Consider the following 22763-nt stretch of genomic DNA (forward strand, 5'->3'; position numbering starts at 1 on the left):
CCATCTGTCTTATGGTCTTACCGAACTACAACAAGGTCTGGGACGGATGAGACACCGTACAATATGGTGTACGGGACTGAGGCAGTCCTTCCTGCCGAGATTGGACAGGAAAGTTCTCGAATAATAGCCTACGGTCCTGACAACAATAAATTAAGGGTCATGGATTTGGACCTGGTTGAAGAAAATCGAGCTAGAGCGACAGTTCGATTAGCAGCCTATCGCAAGAGAATGACCCGAGCCTATAATAAAAAGGTTTACCCCCGAGCCTTTCAAGTGGGAGACTTGGTTATGAGGAAAATCCAACACCATGTAGAGAGAGGAAAACTGGACGCAAAATATGAAGGACCTTTCAAGGTGATGGGGAAGGAAGGAGTAGCTGTCTACTATCTGGAAGATGCACAAGGAAAACAAGGAAAACGGCCGTGGAACGCTCAACACTTGAAGAAATATTACTCTTAGAGGCCCGGTCCGACCTGCTGCCTTACCCGACCCCATGAGAGTAAAGGGTTGTGAGTTATTTCATTATTTTTGATTTTTTGTTAATAGTAGTAGTTCATTTCCTTTGTTATTTCTTTTACATGTTTTGTGAGATTATTAATGAAAAAATGACATATTTTTGTCAAACATCACGCCATACGTGATAAAAAAACAAAGCCCGACCAGTTCGGCATACATCACGCCATACGTGATCAAAAGCAAAGCCCGACCAGTTCGGCACACATCATGCCATACATGATCAAAAGCAAAGTCCGACCAGTTCGGCACACATCACGCCATACGTGATCAAAAACAAAGCCCGATCCGTTCGGCACACATCACGCCATACGTGATCAAAAAACAAAGCCCGACCAGTTCGGCACACATCACGACATACGTGATCAAAAGCAAAGCCCGACCAGTTCGGCACACAACACGCCATACGTGATCAAAAACAAAGCCCGATCAGTTCGGCACATATCACGTCATACGTGATCAAAAGCAAAGCCCGACCAGTTCGGCACACATCACGCCATACGTGATCAAAAACAAAGCCCGACCAGTTCGGCACACATCACGCCATACGTGATCAAAAGCAAAGCCCGATTCGTTGGGCACACATCAGGCCATACGTGATCAAAAAACAAAACTCGATCAATTCGGCACACATTACGCCATACGTGATCAAAGACAAAGCCCTACCAGTTCGGCACTTACCACGCCACTCGTGGTTATTTAAAAACTTGACCAATCCTGATACCTACCACGCACTTCGTGGTCAAATTCAAAGCCCCACCAGCTCGGCACCTACCACGCCACTCGTGGCTTCCATCAAAAGCCCATTCGGTTGGGAAATGTTACTTGTACTTGGTTAATACAAGAGTTCTTACATGGGCTCGGGATCCGACCAGACCACATGGTCTAAACTTCATACTTCTTTTAGACCAGTAGGGGGAGGTACTATTGATGCCCCTAAAAAAAATATGAGTCTAATCCGACCCGAACAGCTCGGCACTTACCATGCTATTCGTGGTCAAAATCAAAATTATAGCCCGATTAGTTCGGCGCTCACCACTTATTTTGTGATCAGATTAAAACTCACATTAATTGGGTAAGTATCATAAAAGTTCCAGCTCGGACATTATTCTTTTACTTAGCAAAATTTTGTTAAGATTCTAGCTCGGGAATCAATCTTATACTTGTCAAAATTTTTATAAGATTCCAGCTCGGACATTATTTTTTTACTTAGAAAAATTTTGTTAAGATTCCAGCTCGGGAATAAATCTTATACTTGTCAAAATTTTGTTAAGATTCCAGCTCGGACATTATTCTTTTACTTAGAAAAATTTTGTTAAGATTCCAGCTCGGGAATCAATCTTATACTTGTCAAAATTTTGTTAAGATTCCAGCTCGGACATTATTCTTTTACTTAGCAAAATTTTGTTAAGATTCCAGCTCGGGAATCAATCTTATACTTGTGAAAATTTTGTTAAGATTCCAGCTCGGACATTATTCTTTTACTTAGCAAAATTTTGTTAAGATTCCAGTTCGGAAATCAATCTTATACTTGTCAAAATTTTGTTAAGATTCCAGCTCGGGAATCAATCTTATACTTGTTAAAATTTTGTTAAGATTCCAGTTCGGGAATCAATCCAGTACTTGACAAAACTTTGTTAAACTCAGAAATCAATCTTTGCCAAAATATTAACACAAGTCATATGCGGGACATCCATTCATTATACGGAACAAGTTAAATACCAAAAAGAAGACCACGCAGGGTCCGAATAAAAGGTTGGATGCACTATTCTTCAAAATATGGAAAATAAAAAACACTAAGGGGCGGCTTCTTCCTTTTTCTCAGGCTCTTTCTCCTCCTGCTCAGCTTCCTCCCGCTCAGATCTCTCCTCCTTGTCAGGCAAGTCATCCAAGGCCTTGGCAGAGTCAAGGGAGGAGAAAGGATGTTCAGCCTCAGAATATCCCTCAGCTCTGACCTGAGCTAGACACCCGTTAAAGCCGTCCTCAAAGAAAGCCACATTCTTCTCAGCACATAGGTCGGCAAACTCAGAGGAGTTGATAAAATCCTTTTTTTTTACAGACCATCCGATCTCAAACTCTTGATCCTTGGCAGCCAGAACATCCTCGAGCTCGGTGATATGCTTCTTAGCCTCATCCCACCCATCCTGAGCAGTCTCGATGTCCGACCTCATGTCATGTATTTCCTGACCATGAGCGTCTTTAAGGTCACGGATCTGCTTGTTCAGTACGGTTATCCGCTTTATTAGAGCATCTTGGTTCAGAGAGTGGTCAGATCGGGCCTTGTAAGATCGAGCAGTGACCTCTCCCGCCTAGACCATGGTCTACAAATGAAAATTCAAAGTATTATTCAAGGGTAGGAGAATAAGAAAAAAAAATGGTCAATGAAAATTACAAGAAATTACCTGCATGAAAGACAAGGCCAAGGATTCTTCAGCCTCCTTGTCCTGGACCGCCCGGACTATATCTAGGTCTTCAGTAGAGACCATATGTTGAAGAATATTCAAACTCCCGGTTTGGTCTGGACGGGAAAAGAAAGAAAATCCCGGGCTGTACGGATGGTCAGGATCACCCCACTCCATATGCTCGGGAAGGGACCCGAGATCGATGAAAACTTTCTCCTTCCCCTTTCCATGAACGACGGTGCTGGTTTGGAAAGTGGGCTCTTGCTTGCTCGGGGCTTCATCTCCCCAAAATTTCTTGGCAGACTTCTTAGATTGCTGCTCGGAAATATGCGGTTCGGATTCAGTGGCGGATTCCGCAGACGCCTCGGGCTTCTTCCGTTTCAATCTCTTGGCTGCAGCTCGGAAGTCAGCCGTCATATCAGCTTCGATTATTCTTTCATCTGTAGAAGAAGAAAAGGTTAACACGAGTGCACGGGAGAATAGAAAAGAAAATGATTAAAAAGGTTAAGTAGCCCTACCTAAATCACCCTGAACCTCTATCCCTTTCCTACAAAAGCCATATTTGCAAAGCAGGTTTTCCTTGATTAGGCTCTCGATATTGAAGGTTTTTTTAGAGAGGGTAGCAAGAAAATTAGTGAAATTATGGCTGGGTGGAATAGGAAAGTCAGGAGAAGTAAAATTCATGGCCCAGTTAGATCGACACTTTCAAGGCTGCTCGGGCTCAGGACGAACAAAGAAAAATCTATTGTTCCAACCTTTATGAGAACTTGGTTTTCCCTTCAAATGTACTCGGGCCGGATAGAAATATAAAATCGACCCGGGGCTGTTTTCTTGATCTGAAGGAATTTGGTAAAATTCCCCACATCTAAGGGAACCCGGAAAAAACAAAACAAGACTCCTAAGGATAAAATAGAGCTAATAGAGTTAGGGGTCAACTGGCTCGGACATATACAAAAAAATTGGCATAGGGCCAAAATGATGTAAGGGATTGGAAATCTAAGACCCATCTTCACTTGGTCTAGGCTAAAACTTAGGAAACCCTTGGGGGGTTTATGAGCCCGGTCATGGCATCCCGGGATTATCAATGTGTAGGCTTCGGGCATGCCCGACCTATCTCTAATTGTTGGACCCATGTCCGGACTAAGATGGGAAGCAAGTACTTCGAACCAATGCTTCCCCTCTTCTTTTAATTGGGCTTCGTCATTCCTAAGCCGATGAAGTCTCCTCATCTTAGCCTCCCGAGTCTCAGAAGGGCTCGAGTCGGCATCCGATTCTGCCTGATCAGAGGGTTCAGGGGATTCGGGATGAGGAGAGGAAGGAGCATCTATAAAAAGGGCTAATTCCCTAACATTGGAGTCATCAGGGGAGGACATCTTAACTTAATATTTAATAGAAAAACTTACAGAAAAAGATGGTTGGTCGGGAATTATAAACGAGAAGGTTGATAACTGAGCGATCGGAAAAGACACGGGAATATCAGCTCGGGTTGGGAGAGCTCTCGAAATTTTGAAAGAGTAACGCCCAGGCTGCATGTAAAAGTAAAAAATGAAGTTTTTTACCGTCCTATTTATAGGAGGATTGAATGGACCTGAACCGACCGATGATAGCTTGGATTAGCGGTTCAGGGCGGGCCACGTCACTTAGGGAATCTCTCGGGAATCGTACAGTCACGAGATCCTCACCGTTCAGAGAAAGCACATGACGAAGATCGAGATTCGGACCATTCAGAGAGAACACATGACAAGGATCGAGATCCGGACTGCTCACAGAAAACACTTTGTGGTATATTACATTACAAGCATAATATATGGGGCTCGGGGTCCGGTCAGAGGACTATGTGGTCTAAACTTCATACTTCTTTAGACCAGTAGGGGGAGGTACTATTGATGTCCCTAAAAAATATATGGGTCTAACCCGACCCGAGCCCAATAATCCATATTTTTGAAAGTATATAGTGAGGCTCATCTAGTCTTATTTTGTGAAAAGCCCAGTCTGAGATGACTCTGTTAGGAAATGGGCTCGTGATCATAAATTCATGGGCTTGAGCCCTAACCGGTACGGGCGGAGCCCGACCCGGGCCCAAGACGGGCTCGGTATCTAGAACCTTCTAGTCTTCTCGGATACATGAAGATCTGCAACAGATAAAGACAAATATCTTAAGAATCCAAGATTTGATATGATTTGAGACTCATCAATTAGAGTCCTACTCTAACACATGTTCTACCTTAACAAGGTAACCTACCCCTCCAAGCCCCTATAAATACAGGTATGGTTCATGGTTTATTCATTCATCTCTTCTATTAACTTCTTGTTCACACACTCACTCACACATATTCTCTTGTTCTTATTTTTTGTCAAGCTCTTTCACTTTCGAGCACTGACTTATGCATTGGAGGGGTCATGCCGAAACACCTTCGGCGCCCCCTAACTTAGCTTTTGTCTGTGCAGTGCACGCGAAACCCGACCCGACCCGACCCGCTTTGTGGAGGATTTGGAGATCCGCTCTACCAGACCGAACCCGGAGAAAAAAATCGACATCATCAAAGTACATATTCATTGGTGTCGGAGGCGAGGGAGGTGAAGGAGAAATTCAAGTCAAAAGGCATGTCAACGGAAGTTGGAACGAGAAATCGAGAATGACAAGCTGCTGCAAAAATGCATACAATTCATCCGTAGCCTCAAACAACGGAATCAAAGAAAGAACAATATGTAGATCCCACAAATCTTAATAATTTCATAGGAAAAATATATATATTCAAAATAATGGTCTTAATAATACAATATTAAATAATTATAATAATTAAAAATGCGTAGAATGTACGAATTATAAAAACTTGGATAAAATACAGAGATACTAACAAGTAAAAATTGAGGACATCATCTAGTAGTAGCAGCCAAAGTTAATAATTGTTGCACAGCAATAGAGATACATTATAATCACCTTAATAGAGACCCAACCAAGTTAGATATTCCAAAAAACTGCATGATCAAATAATAAATGTAGTAAATTAACGATTAAGAAAGAGATGCTAAAAAAACTGCATGGTTGTTTCTTAATCGTTATTATTAGATCATGCAGTTTTTTTAGCATCTCTTTCTTAATCGTTAATTTACTACATTTATTATTTGATCATGCAGTTTTATATATATATATATATATATATATATAGGGGCGGATATAAGACGTTAAATTGGGGGTTTGGGGGCGCATATTAAGTAACGGCAATGTGCGAAGATATTAGGGCTGTCAATTTCCAACAATGATTATTAATTTCGCTATTTTGACTTGTAGTGTATTTCTTATTTTCATAAAAATTTCTCTTTGAGTGCGAAATATGAAAATAAAAAAATTGAGAAATTTTATGTTCGATGGCCATATAAGTTTGTCATTATTAACGAAATCAATTTTTAACTTAATAAAACTCCTAATTTTTTGTCATTTTATATTTAATTCTTAATTATTTTAAAGTTTAGAGATATTTTTTAAGTAATTTTTTAGATCTTTTTCAATAAGAGAAAAGTGAGATAACATAATTTTTTAAAAATAAAATTTTAATTTTATAAGAAATGCTTATACTTAACGTCTATACATGGAAAAAAAATTAATTCGATTTAATAAAAACTCAATAATAGACATTAAAATTGTCTCAACTAAAAAGGATTGAAAATGTATCAATTAATCCATGAGTCCAATATAAATAAATAAATAAACATTAATCAATAAGAAGAACAAGACATAAATAATAAAAAAAAAACATTAAATCATGATTCCAAGACAAATAAATTAAAAAACCTATACATAGAAAAAATTAATTCAATTTAATAAAGGCTTAATAATAGACATTAAATTTGTCTCAACTAAAAAAAAATTGAAAATGTATTAATTAATCCATAAGTCCAAGATAAATGAATAAAAAAAAACAATGGATTGAGAAGAACAAGACAAATAAATGAAAAAATTAAAAAGAAAATGAAACCCGTGACCCATTGCAAATGCATTAATTAATTCATGTGTCGAAGATTTAAAAAAAAAAGACAATGGATTGAGAAGAACAATACAAATAAATGAAAAAAATTAAAAAATGATATGAGGGGAAGAGGGCTCGAACCCGTGACCCATTGAATGAGCAAAATTCTGATAGCCATCTAGTTTGAAGGTTTGATTATTCTGTTAGATGGTTATTAATAAAAAAAATTAGCATTTTAGTCATGTATGTTGACTTCATTTTGGTTTTGATCTTGTATATTGACTTGTTTTAAAAAAGATCCTGTAACTTTGTTTTTATTTTGGATTTAGTCCTACATGCTGATTGTTTTGGTTTTGGTCCTATAAGTTGACTTAATTTTTTATTTTGGTCATATACAAAGTTATGTTTTAAAAAAAATTACAGGAATTTGGATTTTTTTTTTATTTGTTCATATTAGTTGACTTGTTTTTTTATTTTGGTCAAGGAAAAGATACAATTTTGATCAAATTAAGCACGGTTAAGTTAGAATAAGCGCATATGTTTTTTATTTTAAAATAATAAATTAAATTTAGAATTTAGAAGTTGACTTTCCAACTTCACCGCTTAAGCTTTTATAATAAATATTTTTTTATGATTTTATAATTAAATAAATTAGGTTTAAAATTTAAATGTTGACCTTTTAATTATTTTTTAAAATAATAATTATGTTCTAAAGGTACAATAACTTGTTTTTTTTTGTATTTTTCCTCCGTCGCCGAAACTGAAGGGAGCAGCAAAATTTTGCTTATTTGCAGTGTTTTAAAAAGCACGCTTAAGCGTGATAAAAGTGAAACATACCTAAAAAGCTTTGCTTTCGAGAAAAGAAAAACAAAAAAAGTCAACCATAGTTGAGAACGATAAAAAAATATATTAGAGTATTACTTTTTAAAAGAACGAAAGTATGTTTTAAATATATTTTTAGTTTTTTTAGCTAATTTTGTTAATTTAGGTTGGAACTTATTTATATGATCATTAATAGGTGCTAAGTGGACGAACACTTAGTGCCAAATAAATAAAAAAATCGAAGTTACAGTTGAGAATGATATAAATGAATGTTTGTTTGTTACTTTTTAAAAGAACAAAAGTATGATACATTTAATACATTAAATTAACATATTTTAGATTTTATTAAATTATTTATATTAAAAAAAGTTTAAGCATAAAAAATATTTTTTTATTAGTTAGTTGTAATTATCTCAAACCAATAAGCAGATAAAACATGAAAGAATAAAAAAAATATTTATTACAAAAATAATTAGAGATCAACTTCTAAATTCCAAAACATGATAACATACAGAACGAAACCAAAAAACAAACCAACTTACAGGACCAAAATCAAAATAAGCCAACATATAGGACTAAGTCCAAAAAAAAAAAATCAAGTTACAGGATCTTTTCCAAAACAAGCCAACATACAGGACCAAAACCAAAAATGAGCCAACATACATGACCAAAATGCTAATTTTCCCGTTATTAATATATATATATATATATATATATACATACTTTATAAAATATTAATATATAATACTAAAAAATTTTAAAATTTCCCCCCCGGGTCCTCACGTAGATCCGCCCCTGCATATATATATATATATATATCTATATATATATATATATATAGATATAGAGTTTCTTTCAAGTGCCTACCTACCATGCCCACCAATGATGTGGCACTATTCTATTGGATGTGATAAAGATGTGATAAATTGTAGGTCCAATAGAATAGTGTCACATCATTAGTGGGCATGGTAGGTGGGCACTTGAAAGAAACTCTATATATATACAATTTTATTATGCTGCACATCTACCCTGCTCACCCATTGTGCACACCATGAGATGTCACTCATCTATTGGATGTGATGAATTATACATCCAATGATTGAGTGCTATATAAAGGTGGGCACGATTGATGTACAATATAAGAAAACTATATATATATATATATATATATAGATTTGATCCCCCGCACCGTGCACACCCGTGCTCAAAACAATTCCGATTGACTTGAAATTTTCACGGTAGGATCGTTTCAAAAATATGAATCCAACGATATATCATATGCTACAAATTTCAATCTCGATGGCTGAAATCGTGAATATGACCAAAAACTGCCTCAATCTTACTTGGATCCAAAGATATTCCTTCACTAGAAATCACATGACCGAGAAACACTACGCGATCAAGCCAAAACTCACACTTGCTTAGCTTCGCATACAACTGCTTTTCCCGCAACGTCTGTAAATAATTCTCAGATGTTGTGCATGCTCTTTCCTGTTGTGAGAATAGACAAGAATATCATCAATGAAGATGATGACAAATCTATCCAAATATTCTCGAAATAATTAATTCATCAGATTCATAAAGACTGCCGGTGCATTTGTCAGATCGAATGGCATCACCAGAAACTCATAATGCCCGTATCTAGTCCTGAAAGCAGTCTTAGAAATATCTAAGTCTCTTACCCTCATCTGGTGGTAACCCGATCTCAGATCTATCTTCGATTAGATAGAAGTACCCTGTAATTGATCAAACAGATCATCAATGCATGGCAACAGGTACTTATTCTTGATGGTGACACAATTCAGCTTGTAATCAATGCATAACCGCATCAATCCATTCTTTTTCTTGACAAACAAAACAGGTGCTCCCCACGGAGAAACACTTGGATGAAAATATCCCTTATCAAGAAGATCCTGCAACTGCTGTTTCAATTCCTTCATCTCTGACGGAGCCAGACGATAAGGTGCTCAGGATATAGGCGTTGTTCCTGGTATCAAATCAATACCAAATTTAACCTCTCGAACAGGAGTAAAACCAGGAATCTCATCAGGCAATACATCAGGAAAATCGCTGACTACTGGTAACTGATCAATACCCTGACTACTCATGGACATATCAACTTTATAAATGAGATAGCCCTCTCCACCTGACTCTAAGACATGACATGCCTTCAGAGCCGATACAAGTGGCATCGGAGGTCGTGCTCTCTCACCGTAAAAGTACCAGCTATCATCCTCATCCGGATGAAACTGTACCAGACGCTGATAAAAATCCACAGTATCATGATACACAGTAAACATATCTATTCCCAATATACAATCAAAATCTGTCATCGCTAGAATCATCAGATTAGCATACAACACATGACCCTCAAACTCCAGAAGGCAACCCATCACTAGACGATTAGTTACTACCTCCTGCTCCAGCGGAGTAGATACAACTAAATCCAGGTCTAATGATACATAAGGTAATCTATGTCTCTTAATAACACAGCTAGAAATAAGTAATGCGATGCTCTAGTATCAATTAAAACAAGTGCAGGAATACCACATAATAAAAGGTATCTGCCAACATGCGATCGCTTCCCTCTGTAGACTGCTCCTGAGAAAGAGCAAATACTTGCCCCTGAGTACGTGGGCGAAAACTGGAAGAACTAGGTGGTGCTGGCATCTGACGTAGATGAGTAGAAGCCTGAGATCCAACCTGTGATCCCAATCCACTAGCAGCTCCCATACGAGTAGGACAATCTCTCCGCAGATGCCCTTGCTCGTCATAGATAAAACAAGCACCAGATGCCTTTCAACATGCTGTTGTAGGATGCTTCCCACCACAGTGATTACAATGATTGTAGTGACCCTGCATTGAATCACCTACTAACTGACAACTATGACATGCATTAATCTTAATTAAAAGATAAACACTTAACAGAGTAAAACGTGTGGAAACATAACTCATAATTTATATATCAACTTAGTACAAAGGTTCAAAGCTTAATTCAGTAGTGATACTGTAATGGTCCGGGTGCGTCCCTTCACAGCTCAAGGGCCCGCAACCATTTTCTAACTCATGACCTTCTCCCCACCTGGCTAGGGGAGTTTTTGCCCTCCCCAGGGATCAAATCTTGTACCTTCAAGTTTAAGTATAAAGTCTTCTGATCTCTGGTACCCCCTGAGCTGTGAAGGGATGCACCCGGACCATTATAAAAAAGGCGCCCTTTTTGTAATGGTTCGGGTGCGCCCCTTCACAACTTAGGGGGCCCGCTGTAGTGACCCTTACCCGGATCACCTACTAAACAGAACTTATGCATGCAATTAACTTAATTAAATAGATATCAGAATAAAACTGCGGAAACCAATAACATTATACAATCCCAAGTAAAGGAATCTGTAATTATCCAATAATATACAACCAAATCGAATAGCTGTATAAACCCAAAACAACAGTAATAAAGCCTAGACGAAGCTCCAGCTGGCCAACCACTGACTAGCCCCTCCTGGATCCACCCTCCTCGTCCAATCGCAAACCTGCCCCATGGAATAGGGTGTCCAGAAAATACAGAGTACGAGACGTGAGCATAAAACGCTCAGTACGAGAGTATGAGTATACATGCATGCAAAGTGAACTCCCTATAGACTCGAGGTCAAGGATCAGATAACAGAGACAGACCGGGCCCTGGTATGTAGCACGCTGTGCCGTCGCTTCAGGAGGTGGCTCCCATACCGAGATAATCGTGGATACGCCGGACCCAAATCGATGGAAGTCCATCCACTAACAGGATAGGGTACAACCCTACTAACAGACATCTCGAAGGAGATACAGCAAGATGCAAATGAATGCAGCATAATATCATGGCATATAAATCATGCAGTCATATAATACATGCATACTCAGTCAGGATATCTCGAACAGTACTTTCGTACCTCAAAACAGTGAAAGCTCTACCAACTCTAGGTCCACGCCTATAGTCTGCTCTACACTGCCAAAAGATACTACTATCATTAAAGTGCTCTAAAAGCCTTAACTAAGCTATTGCATACTCCTAAATATTTATAGGGAGCAAAAGCTATACCTTCGTCCGTCGTTAGCCCTTTGATGTCGATGCCTCCAGAACTTGGGCACGATTCCGCTACGACTACCGAACGCCTCTCCGACCTCCGGACCAAGCCTAAGAAGACTAGAACAGCTCCAAAAGGACTAGAAAGGAAAGGAGAACTCGGAATTGGCAAATGAAAGTGAAGTCTCGGCCTTCTATTTATAGACAACGATCGGAACTTCCGATCCTTGATCGGAACGTCCGAACCTCGATCGGAACGTCCGATCCTGTCATCGGAGCTTCCGAAGATCCTGATCTGCCACGTGTCAAAATATCACTTGATGACTCCGGATAGGGGTGATCGGAGCCTCCGGTCCTGATCGGAGCTTCCGATCCAACCACACGTCATGCTTGACGTAATAACATCGGTGCCTCCGATCGCTCATCGGAGCTTCCGATCCTGTTCGAAGCTTCCGATCGTGCCTTCGGAGCTTCCGATCAGTCCGATACCTAATTCAATTAATTAGCATTAATCTTTTAATTACTCAATTAGGGCACGGGCTACTACACCCGCAACCATATTCTAACTCATGGACTTCTTCCCACCTGGCTAGGGGAGTTTTTGACCTCCCCAGGGATCAAACCTTGTACCTCCAGGCTTAAGTACAAAGTCTTCTGATCCCTGGTACCATTGAGCTAGACCTTTGTAATGGTCCGGGTGCGTCCCTTCACAGCTCAAGGACGCACCCGAACCATTACAGATACAACCATATCGAAATAAACTAAAATAAAACATTTATACAACTATAACGAATCTTGTTGTATAAAATATCCACCCAAGACTCCTGCTCCCTACTCCTGCCTCGAACTCCCAGCTTCGTCCATCATGCGACCAGCCCCATGGAATGGTGTGTTCAAGATAACAACTTGGACGTGAGAGACTAACACCAAATACATAGACATGAGTAAACATATGTATATAATACATGCAATCGTGATGACTGGTAACCGGTCATCTGATAAGTCATGCTCAGTACAGGCGCCACATGAGTGCTGCAACCTCGCGGATCAACCTCTGGGTACAACCACACTCGTCTAGTACACCGGAGTAATCAGACATCCCTGTCCGCGCCATCGCGGTACTCCCAGTGATAGACTATATATACAGTATAGAGCTGAGCGGCTCTATAATCAGGGTATAACATGGTATAGGCTCAACGTGTGTGTGCACATGACATATGAATATAGAAAGGAATAAAACATACATCATGCCACATAATAATGCCAATTAAATGCAACATGTATACTCGCTGGCAATCTCAGTCAATGTGTACGTACCTCTAGGCTAGTTCAAGTCTTAGTAGGACCTAGGTTCCAAGCCTATATTAAAAAGTTCATCGTATCACTACACAAATTCTATAAGCCTTAACTAAGTTAATAAATACTCCCAAAAATTAATAAGATTCCCGGACCATACATTTGTCCGTCGTAAGCCCTTTGAAGTCGCTAGTTCTGGAGGACTGTAACAACACCCTTGTTATTCCAAAACCTCTCTATTAACTGATAGGGTCATCAAGTGTATACCTCACACTATATATAACTGAAGAAAAAAACACGGAATTCGTATTCAAAAATGAATCTAAAGACCCCTATTTATAGGGAAAAATTCGGCAACAATCGGAGCTTCCGATCTCGGGATCGAAGCTTCCGATCCAACTCGATGCATGCATGCGTGACACGTCAGGATCGGAACTTCCGATCTGCTCTACCTCTGACACTTGTCAAAATTCGTGGCTTGGTCATCGAGTATTGCTGCCAGCTGGAGATCAGAACTTCCGATCCTGGATCGGAGCTCCGATCCGGCCTTAGTTCCAAAGTAAGCTGGCTTCAATTGGTGCTTCCGATCTGGGTTCGGAGATTCCGATCCTGTCCATGCTTGGAAGTCCAATTATTTGCTTATGAAGCCCAATTAAGCCCTTGAATTGGTTAAATACTAATCCTTAATCATCATTATCATATTATTATCTTAAATGGATCCTGGGTTATTACAGTCTGGGTGCACGGTGAATCTACTACGATGGGCTTGAAACAAAATCTCATCTCTAAAGGTCGAATCGTCAGGTACCAAACTCTACTAGACAAACAAAACAATTCATTTGTCTGAAAATGGATACCGGATGTGTTGTCTCCCTGAGCAAGTTTCGCTAACTTTTGCGTCTTCAGATCAAAAAACTGCATTTGTCGGATACGGGCTAACAAATATGGCTCAGCTATCATTGAAAACACTCGGATCACATGTTGTCCTTTATTAAGTTGAAACATAAAATCCAAGGAACAACACTTCTGAACTTTACTAGCCCTGGCACTAGTGCGGAGAGCACTAACACTTACCTTACGGCTAAGTGCGTCTGCCACTGGATTTGCAGTACTCGGATGATACTTAATCTCGCAATCATAGTCCTTAAGAAGATCCATCCAACGACTCTGCCGCATGTTCAACACTGCCTGTATGTACAAATACTTCAAACTCTTGTAGTCCGAAAAGATCTCGAACCACTCGCCATACAGATAATGATGTCAGATCTTCAGTGCAAACATGATAGCTGCAAGCTCTAGATGTGTAATGGGTAATTCATTTCATGAGTTTTCAACTGTCTAGAAGCATAGACAATCACATGCCCATTATGTGTCAACACTCGGCCTAACCCTTGAAGAGATGCATCGATGCAAACCACATAGCCTCCGGGTCCAGATGGTAATGCAAGAACAAGTGGAGTAGTTAATCAACTCCTCAACTCGTCGAAACTCTGCTCACACTCACTTGACCGTACAAAATGAATATCTTTCCTTGTCAGCTGTGTCAATGGTATAGAAATCCGTGAGAAATTCTTAATAAATCGACGGTAATACCCCGCTAAACCCAAAAAGTTACGAATCTTTGAATTTATAGTAGGACGCGACCAATTCAATTTAGCTTCAGTCTTAATCGGGTCCATTGATACGCCCTCCCGAGAAATGACATGACCAAGGAATACCACTCGGTCAATCCAAAACTCGTACTTACTGAACTTGGCATGCTTCTCTCGAAGAATTTGCAGTACAAGCCTCAAGTGCTGTATATGCTCGTAAATACTACACGAGTAGACCAAAATGTCTTCAATGAAAAACCACAAAAAACTTGTCCAGGTAATCGCGAAAAATCTTGTTCATCAAATCCATGAATACCAAAGGTGTGTCGTCAATCCAAAAGGCATCACTAAAAAACTTGTAGTGACCATACCTAGTACAAAACGCTGTCTTCGATACATCCACATATCGAACATGCAACTGATGATACCCTGACCTCATGTAGTAACCCGATCTCATTTTACAAGATTAAATGGTTGAACATGATTAATGGATGCTTATTATATCAAACGGACCAAGAAATCATATCCAAACTGTCCAAAAATGGTTAATGGGATTAATTGGACCCGGGTAGTTCAGAAGGTCCGAACTACATAGCCTAGTGGGTTCAGAGGTTCCGAAGGGATCGGAACCTGCGAAGAAATTCGGAAGCAACGTGACGATCGGAACGACCAAAGGGAGATCGGAGATTCCGATCGTAATGTCCTGCACGTGGCAATTATACTTGAACACGTAGCTGCATGCAGGAGATCGGAACGTCCGAAGTGTAGATCAGAGCTTCCGATCGTTGCTGTTCCGAACGTGGCATGCATGCAGGGATTGAAGTAGGGATGACAATTTTCCCCGCGGGGAAAACCCGAAACGGGGGCGGGTTCGGGGATTTTTTTAAAATCCCTGCAGGGGAGTGGGGAATCCCCGAACCTGCCCCAATAGCCCCGAAAATATATTAAATAAATAAATAATAATAATAAGCTGAGATTATAATGTTATATGTATGTCACTGGATTTATATAAAGAAAATGAGTTGGAAAAACAAAAATTTCAAGTCGGAATCTGTAATTGGGGACGGGGACGGAGATGGGGATTTGATCCCCGCGGGTTCGGGGACGGGGATTCCCCGGTTAAGCAGGACCGGGGATAGGGACGGGGATGGGGATGGGGATGGGGACGGGGGTATAATTCGGGGGTGGAGATGGGGACGGCAAACCCGTCCCCCCCCCCCCCCCCCCCCCCCCTCATTGCCATCCCTAGATTGAAGCTTCCGATCGTGCTCTATAAATAAGGACGAGATTTCTCATTTCCAAATCGTTCAAAATCCTCTCATCTCCCATAATGCCTTGATTTTAAGGGTTTTGGGACTCTTTTTGAAACAATCCAAAAACTACTACTGAAATATATATATATATATATATATATATATATATATATATATATACACTTTATACTTTATACTTTATATATATATACTATACTTAAAATACTTTTTCATAAAATATTATACATAATAATTATTATACATCACATGCACTTAAATAAAATCAAATTAAATTATATACTTAAACTTAAATACATGCATGCAAAATCCATAACATAAATACGTAAAATCATATATCGTCAAAACTCCCTTGCATACGTAAATCTCATTCAAAATTAAACATAAATTCGTAAGATCCAAAATCCAAGCATACTTAAAATATCTCATGCTCATGCAAACCATAAAATTAAAACATGAATAATTTCTAATATGTGTGGAAAATAAAACTGTTTAAAAATTCCATAGTAACAAAAACTCAATTTAATCTATGGTCACGAGTACTAGTTGCTGCCATGGACTCTCATACGTCCTCGCCACCAATCGGGACCATATTTTCTTCAATAAACTCAGACTCACATGTACCATTTAAATCTAGTGAGCCTAGAGGCTCAACACGTTCTATCCTTACATAACGACATGAAACCACATGCAAGAACTCATCATATAAAATATAATGAATATATTTATACGTGCAGGATCTTAAAAAATATATGCATATAAACATGTATCGCTTAATCATAAATATTATCATCATACTTTATCATAAACATTATACTTAATACATTTCATAAAATGACATCTTAAATTATTAAATCTCAACAGGTTGTATACATGTCGGTGACCTCATACTTAACGATTGATCAATCATAAAAACCAACACTCGATGTTGGATCCATAAGCTCATCTTATTCTTAAATAGAAAGGTCACCGGGCTCAGGTATCTCGGCCTCCAACCACATCACTTTCCACTTTAACTTCAACTTCCTTAAAAACTTTATTTTTCTTAACATGTCTTTAAACTTCACATAAAAATTATTGCATGATGCATGAACTTAAAAATTCTCATTATTTCTTTATTTTATGAAAATTTGCCCGTTAACATATATTTAATTTATTTTCTTAAAGTTCATACTTATACATATCATAAAAATACATGCATGAATAAAATATATATTTACAGACCATTTATTTTTCCAAGGACTTGTTCAAGCTACTGACCCTTTAGACTTAAATCCATACACTCATAAACTGACCCAATAACTAAACTTATGCCCAATAACTTAAATTTTAGCCCAAATAAATTACTCAATCCCATTAGCACTCAACTTGACCCATTAAACAACCCAAGCCCTTTAGCAACTTAATCTAGCCCATTAAACTTAATCTGACATGATCCAGCCCAATAATTCTCATGAACCACCGGGCCCATGAAAACTAATTGGCTCACTTAAATAATTATTTAAACCCATTATTAAAATTAAATAGCCCAAATAATTAATCAAATTTAACTTAAGCCCATTATAACTTAAACTCTTAATTAAATTAAAAATACCCAAGCCCAACTAATATAACCCAGACCCGGAACTAACTAACTTGACCCACCACATTTTAGAACCGACCCGGACCCAATACCACAAGCCCGGCCGGTCCAAAGCACCCAAACCCTTACCCCAAACTGCACCACCCCGATCGCGACTACCAGCCAGTAAATGGCTTCGGCCGCCTGACTCTAGCCACCACTGGACAAAGAACCACCAGCAAGTTTTCTTATCACAGGTCTCTCACTCGACCACTGATAGATATTAATCGTCTTTTGCTCAAGCATCTCATAAGCCTCCGCATGAAATTTAAAAAATATTGATCCTCCAGCAGCAGCATCCACATAAATCCGAGTTGGTCCATTCAAACCATTATAAAATAATTCAATCTTTTCTTAATCTGCAAAATTATGGTTTGGACACTTTCGTAATAATTCTCTGTAGCGCTCTCAAGCTTCAAAAAGCTGCTCAAAATCATGTTGTCTGAATGTAGTGATCTCAATTTTCAATTGGGCCAACTTGGCAGACAGAAAATACTTGGATAGAAATTTAGAAGCCATGCCATCCCATATTGTAATGCTTCCCAATGGCATTGACAGTAACCAACTACGAGCACTGTCCCTAAGAGAAAATGGGAACAGTCGTAGTCTGATGGTGTCCTTAGTAACACCATGAATTTTCAAAATGTCAACGATCTCCAGAAAAGTGCGCAGATGCACATTTGGATCTTCAGTAGCTGCACCCCTAAACTGATTTTGCTACACCATATTGATCAAAGCTGACTTCAACTCAAAATTATTCGTCGTGATATTCTGCCTAATAATTCAAAAAATAATGATTGTTGATCACCGATCTAAAATGATCTCTGATTGGCACCTGATCGTTATTTTCACCTCCAACTCTATTTTCTCCATTTTAATCCATTTGTTGTGACTCTTCTAGCTTTTCTCAATTTCAGGATCAAAGATCAATGAGTCGTAACTTTGGTTTTTTCGCATAAACTGCATAAACAGAGGAGAAAATTTTAAATTAAAACCAATAAAATAAAATAAATCTCTAAATCAAAATTAATACTAATTAGCACAATTTAATATAAATCAAATAAATTTTATTCCTCGACAATGACGTCAAAATTTTGTTGCGTATTTTCTTGCTCGCAAGTGCACGATGTCAAGTTTTAATATTTAGCGAGTAAAATATCGTTCACACGAGGAGTATGTGTTGAAATTTATATTAATGTTTGTTATTAATTAAAATAGGCTAAAATTTATTTAGAAAACTAAATATGTGATTTCTTCAAATTCAAATAAAATAACTAAGAAAACTAATAAGAAATTAACACACTTGAGAAAATATCAATGAAAGAAAATATTTAGAGGTTTTGATTTCACTTACTTTCGACAAAAAACAACTTCTAATTAATTTATGTTCATGAATTCCACTCGTTTTATAGCCAAGAACACTTATTTATTATGTTAAAAAAACACTTATTTATTTCTATTTCTCTTTCCCAAACAACAAATAGAATGTATCATTAATTCTTTGTTAATTAATCTTAAAATAACTTATATGAATCATATGGATGATTCTTATAGGATAATAACCAAATGGAAGACGATAACTCTCCTCACTGAAGTGTTGGTTTTGAATTTTCAAATGGGGTAAGCTGACAGAATTAATTGGCAAGTGGACAAGTGGACGTGTGCAAATGTTTCATGCATTACACTTGTGCGTACAAAAAGGAAGAAAAATTCAATGTATAATTTTTCTTCTCATTTATAACCGAGGGATTGCACCTATAAATATGTGCCTTCTCTTGGAATGAAGAGCATCCCATTCTCAAGCAATTCCTTCTGAGCTTGAGTTCTTCATCTCCCTTATTTATTTATATATATATTTGTGAGATAGATTTTCTCCTGTATTAAGAGAGTGAGTGTCTCTTTGGAAACACAGAGAGATGTTGTAATTCTCCAAATATTATAGTGTGCCCGTGGTTTTTATCATAATAATTTTTGGGGGTTTTCTACGTAAATCTTGGTGTCTATTTTATTCTTCAATATCCATAGTTTCTATCTCGTGATGCCGCACCTGGGATCCTACATTGAACAAGAAAGATAGAAGTTGGATTCCAAATCCAGAAAGTGCATCTTCTTGGGCTATGCTGACGGAGTAAAAGGGTTTCGCTTGTGGGATCCTACTGTCCACAAGCTTATCATCAGCAGAGATGTTATCTTTGAGGAAGATAAAGTGAATGGAGACAAAAACACACTGAATTCGGAAACTACTATCATTCAGGTGCAAAATAATACAGACGAAGATCAAGTTTATTGTGAAGCAGTACCAGAGCACGAGGAACAAGAAACAGTTGAGTCAGAAGTTTCCAAAGTGAGGCAGTCAACTCGAGAGAGAAGACCACCAGGTTGGCTTTCAGATTATGTCACTGAAAGAAACATTGCATATTGTCTATTAACAGAGGATGGTGAGCCATCGAGTTTTCATGAGGCTACTCAAAGCTCGGATGTATCCCTGTGGATGACAGCGATGCAGGAAGAATTGGAAGCATTGGACATGAACAAAACTTGAGATCTTGTTACACTACTACGAGGAAGGAAAGCTATCGGTAACCAATGTTTTAAAAAGCGCGAAGCGCGTCGAAGCGTGGAGGTCAAGTTTCAAGCTTTTTAAGCTTAACCGAGCTTAGAACGAGCTTAAGCGTGAAAAAGCGTTTTCAATATTTACTATAATTTTAATTATTTTAAGACAAACATTAAATAAAATATTAGATTTATCATAAATATAAGATTTAATAGATAATTCAAGTTCTAAACTATAAATACACATATTTATAAAACTGTTTTTATTTTAAAAAAACAAATGAAATCTTTCGTTCTAAAAAGCGCTCGCTTAATCGAGCTTAAGCATATTAAAGCTTAAGCGAGATTAAGCATCGCTTAAGTGAGCTTTTTAGAACACTGTTTTTTTGTTAGCAGTTGGGAAAAGATCATAGAAGGATAATATAGAAAATTTTCGAATGGTAAATATTTAGATTTTAAAAAGAGAAATTATGGTAAAAAATGAGGTGTAATCGTGAAAAAATAGTCCGGTATGTCTTCAAGTATCCAAACAGTTTTTATGATACTCTGAGTTATTCTAAAATAGAATAGATAAAATAGATAAGTAAATTTGAAAAACTAATTTATCAAATTGAGACCCGAGTAGTGGAGAAATAGAATTAATGTTGTTTTTTTTGTTAGTGGTTGGGGATGAGAAGAGTAATATAGGACACATTTAAATATTTAAATTTGAGAAAGAGAAATCAATGTAATACATAAAGGGTAATTGAAAAAAAATATTTTGGTATGTCTTAACATACCAAAGCAGTTTATATGATACATTCATACATTATTATTTTTTTTAAAGCATAAATATATACATTAATAATATCTCCCTATATATAAAGAATCTTTCCCTTAGACACCATCTTTTAAATTGCCGAAATTGTCCTTATATAATATAAACATTATAATTTTATTTTTATTTGTTTTTTTTATATTTTAAATTTTCATATTTTTCTCAACTAAACATTGTAGATAAGATAAATTGATAAAAAAAATTAAATTTATTTTTATATTATTATATAAATGTTAAAAAATAAATTTAAATATTATTTAAAAAATAATATTTATATATAACATAAAATATTAAATATATTGCATAATTTTATACACATGCAACGCGCGTGTGCGATTATGCTAGTATTATATAATAGATAAATAATATTACATGCACGATCTCATCTTAAGTATTTTCAAACATTTAATCAATCATTACTTGCTTGAAATTTGTACATATATACTATAAATTTTTTAAAAAAATTAACAATTTACAATCAATATTAAATAAAAAATAAATAAGTAATAATTTAATGCATAACACACAATAATTTTTCTTTTTTAAAGAGTGAAATGAACAACAAATAATAAATACTATAATCAAATATATGTGGAGTAATTTTGGAATTAAAAAAAAAATAAAGAAAGAAAAGCTTCATCATCAAAAGTTAGTTAAAAAATATTACGGTATCTTTTGAATTATTTAATAATCTTATTATAATATATTATAATAGAGTCTTTTAAATTAATGAAATTTGATATGAATTTACAATTATATCTTATTTGATGTGCTAGCCGACATGAGTGGTGATTCTAATAACTCGTGGGGCGCATTTTCACTATCTATCCATGTTTTTTTAACTTTTTGTAAAATTAAATACTTTGTTGATTTTCTTAAATAGTGTTTCTAAATCATTATACTTTTCTTCATGTTGGTCCCAAGTGCGGCATCACGAGATAGAAAATATGGATATTGAAGAATAAAATAGACATCAAGGTTTACGTAAAAACCCCCAAAAATTATTAGGGTAAAAACCACGGGCAAGATCAAAAGATTCCACTATAATATTTGGAAAATTACAACATCTTTCTGTATTTTCAAAGAGACACTCACTCTCTTAATACAGGAGAAAACATATCTCACAAATATATATAGAAATAAATAAGGGAGATGAAGAACTCAAGCTCAGAATGAATTGCTTGAGAATGGGATGCTCTTCATTCCAAGAGAATTCACATATTTATAGGTGCAATCCCTCGATTATAAATGAAAAGAAAAATTCTACATTGCATTTTCCTTCCTTTTTGTACGCACAAGTGTAATGCATGAAACATTTGCACACGTACACTTGTCCACTTGCCAATTAATTCTTCCAGCTTACCCCATTTGACAATTCAAAACCAACATTTCTCCCACTTGGAGATTTGATTGAGAATCAAACACATCTCCACACATCCTTTCAATCATGTCATTCCCGCTGCTTACATTTTTGCTAGGCCACATGAGGATCTACACCACTCAAACTTATCAGTATTCACTGGCTTGGTCAGAACATCAGCTATGTTATCCTTCGTATGGATCTTCAGCATATCCACACTTTCTTCCTCTACTACTTCTCGTACAAAGTGAAATTGAACTCCAATGTGTTTAGTCCTGGAATGAAAAGCTGGATGTGCAAGACACTCTGACTGTCACAAAATAGAGGAATCTTTTCTTGTTTTTCCCAAGCTCCTCCAATAACCTTTTAATTCATATTGCCTCTTTACAAGCTTGAGTAGCTGCCATGTATTCTGTCTCAGTTGTAGATAATGCCACAACTTTTTGCAGTTTTAAAACCCAGCTTACTGCACCTCCTGCAACTGTAAACACATA

This window comes from Henckelia pumila, chromosome 4 (assembly GCF_033568475.1).
Source record: "Henckelia pumila isolate YLH828 chromosome 4, ASM3356847v2, whole genome shotgun sequence".
Classification (NCBI taxonomy): Eukaryota; Viridiplantae; Streptophyta; class Magnoliopsida; order Lamiales; family Gesneriaceae; genus Henckelia; species Henckelia pumila.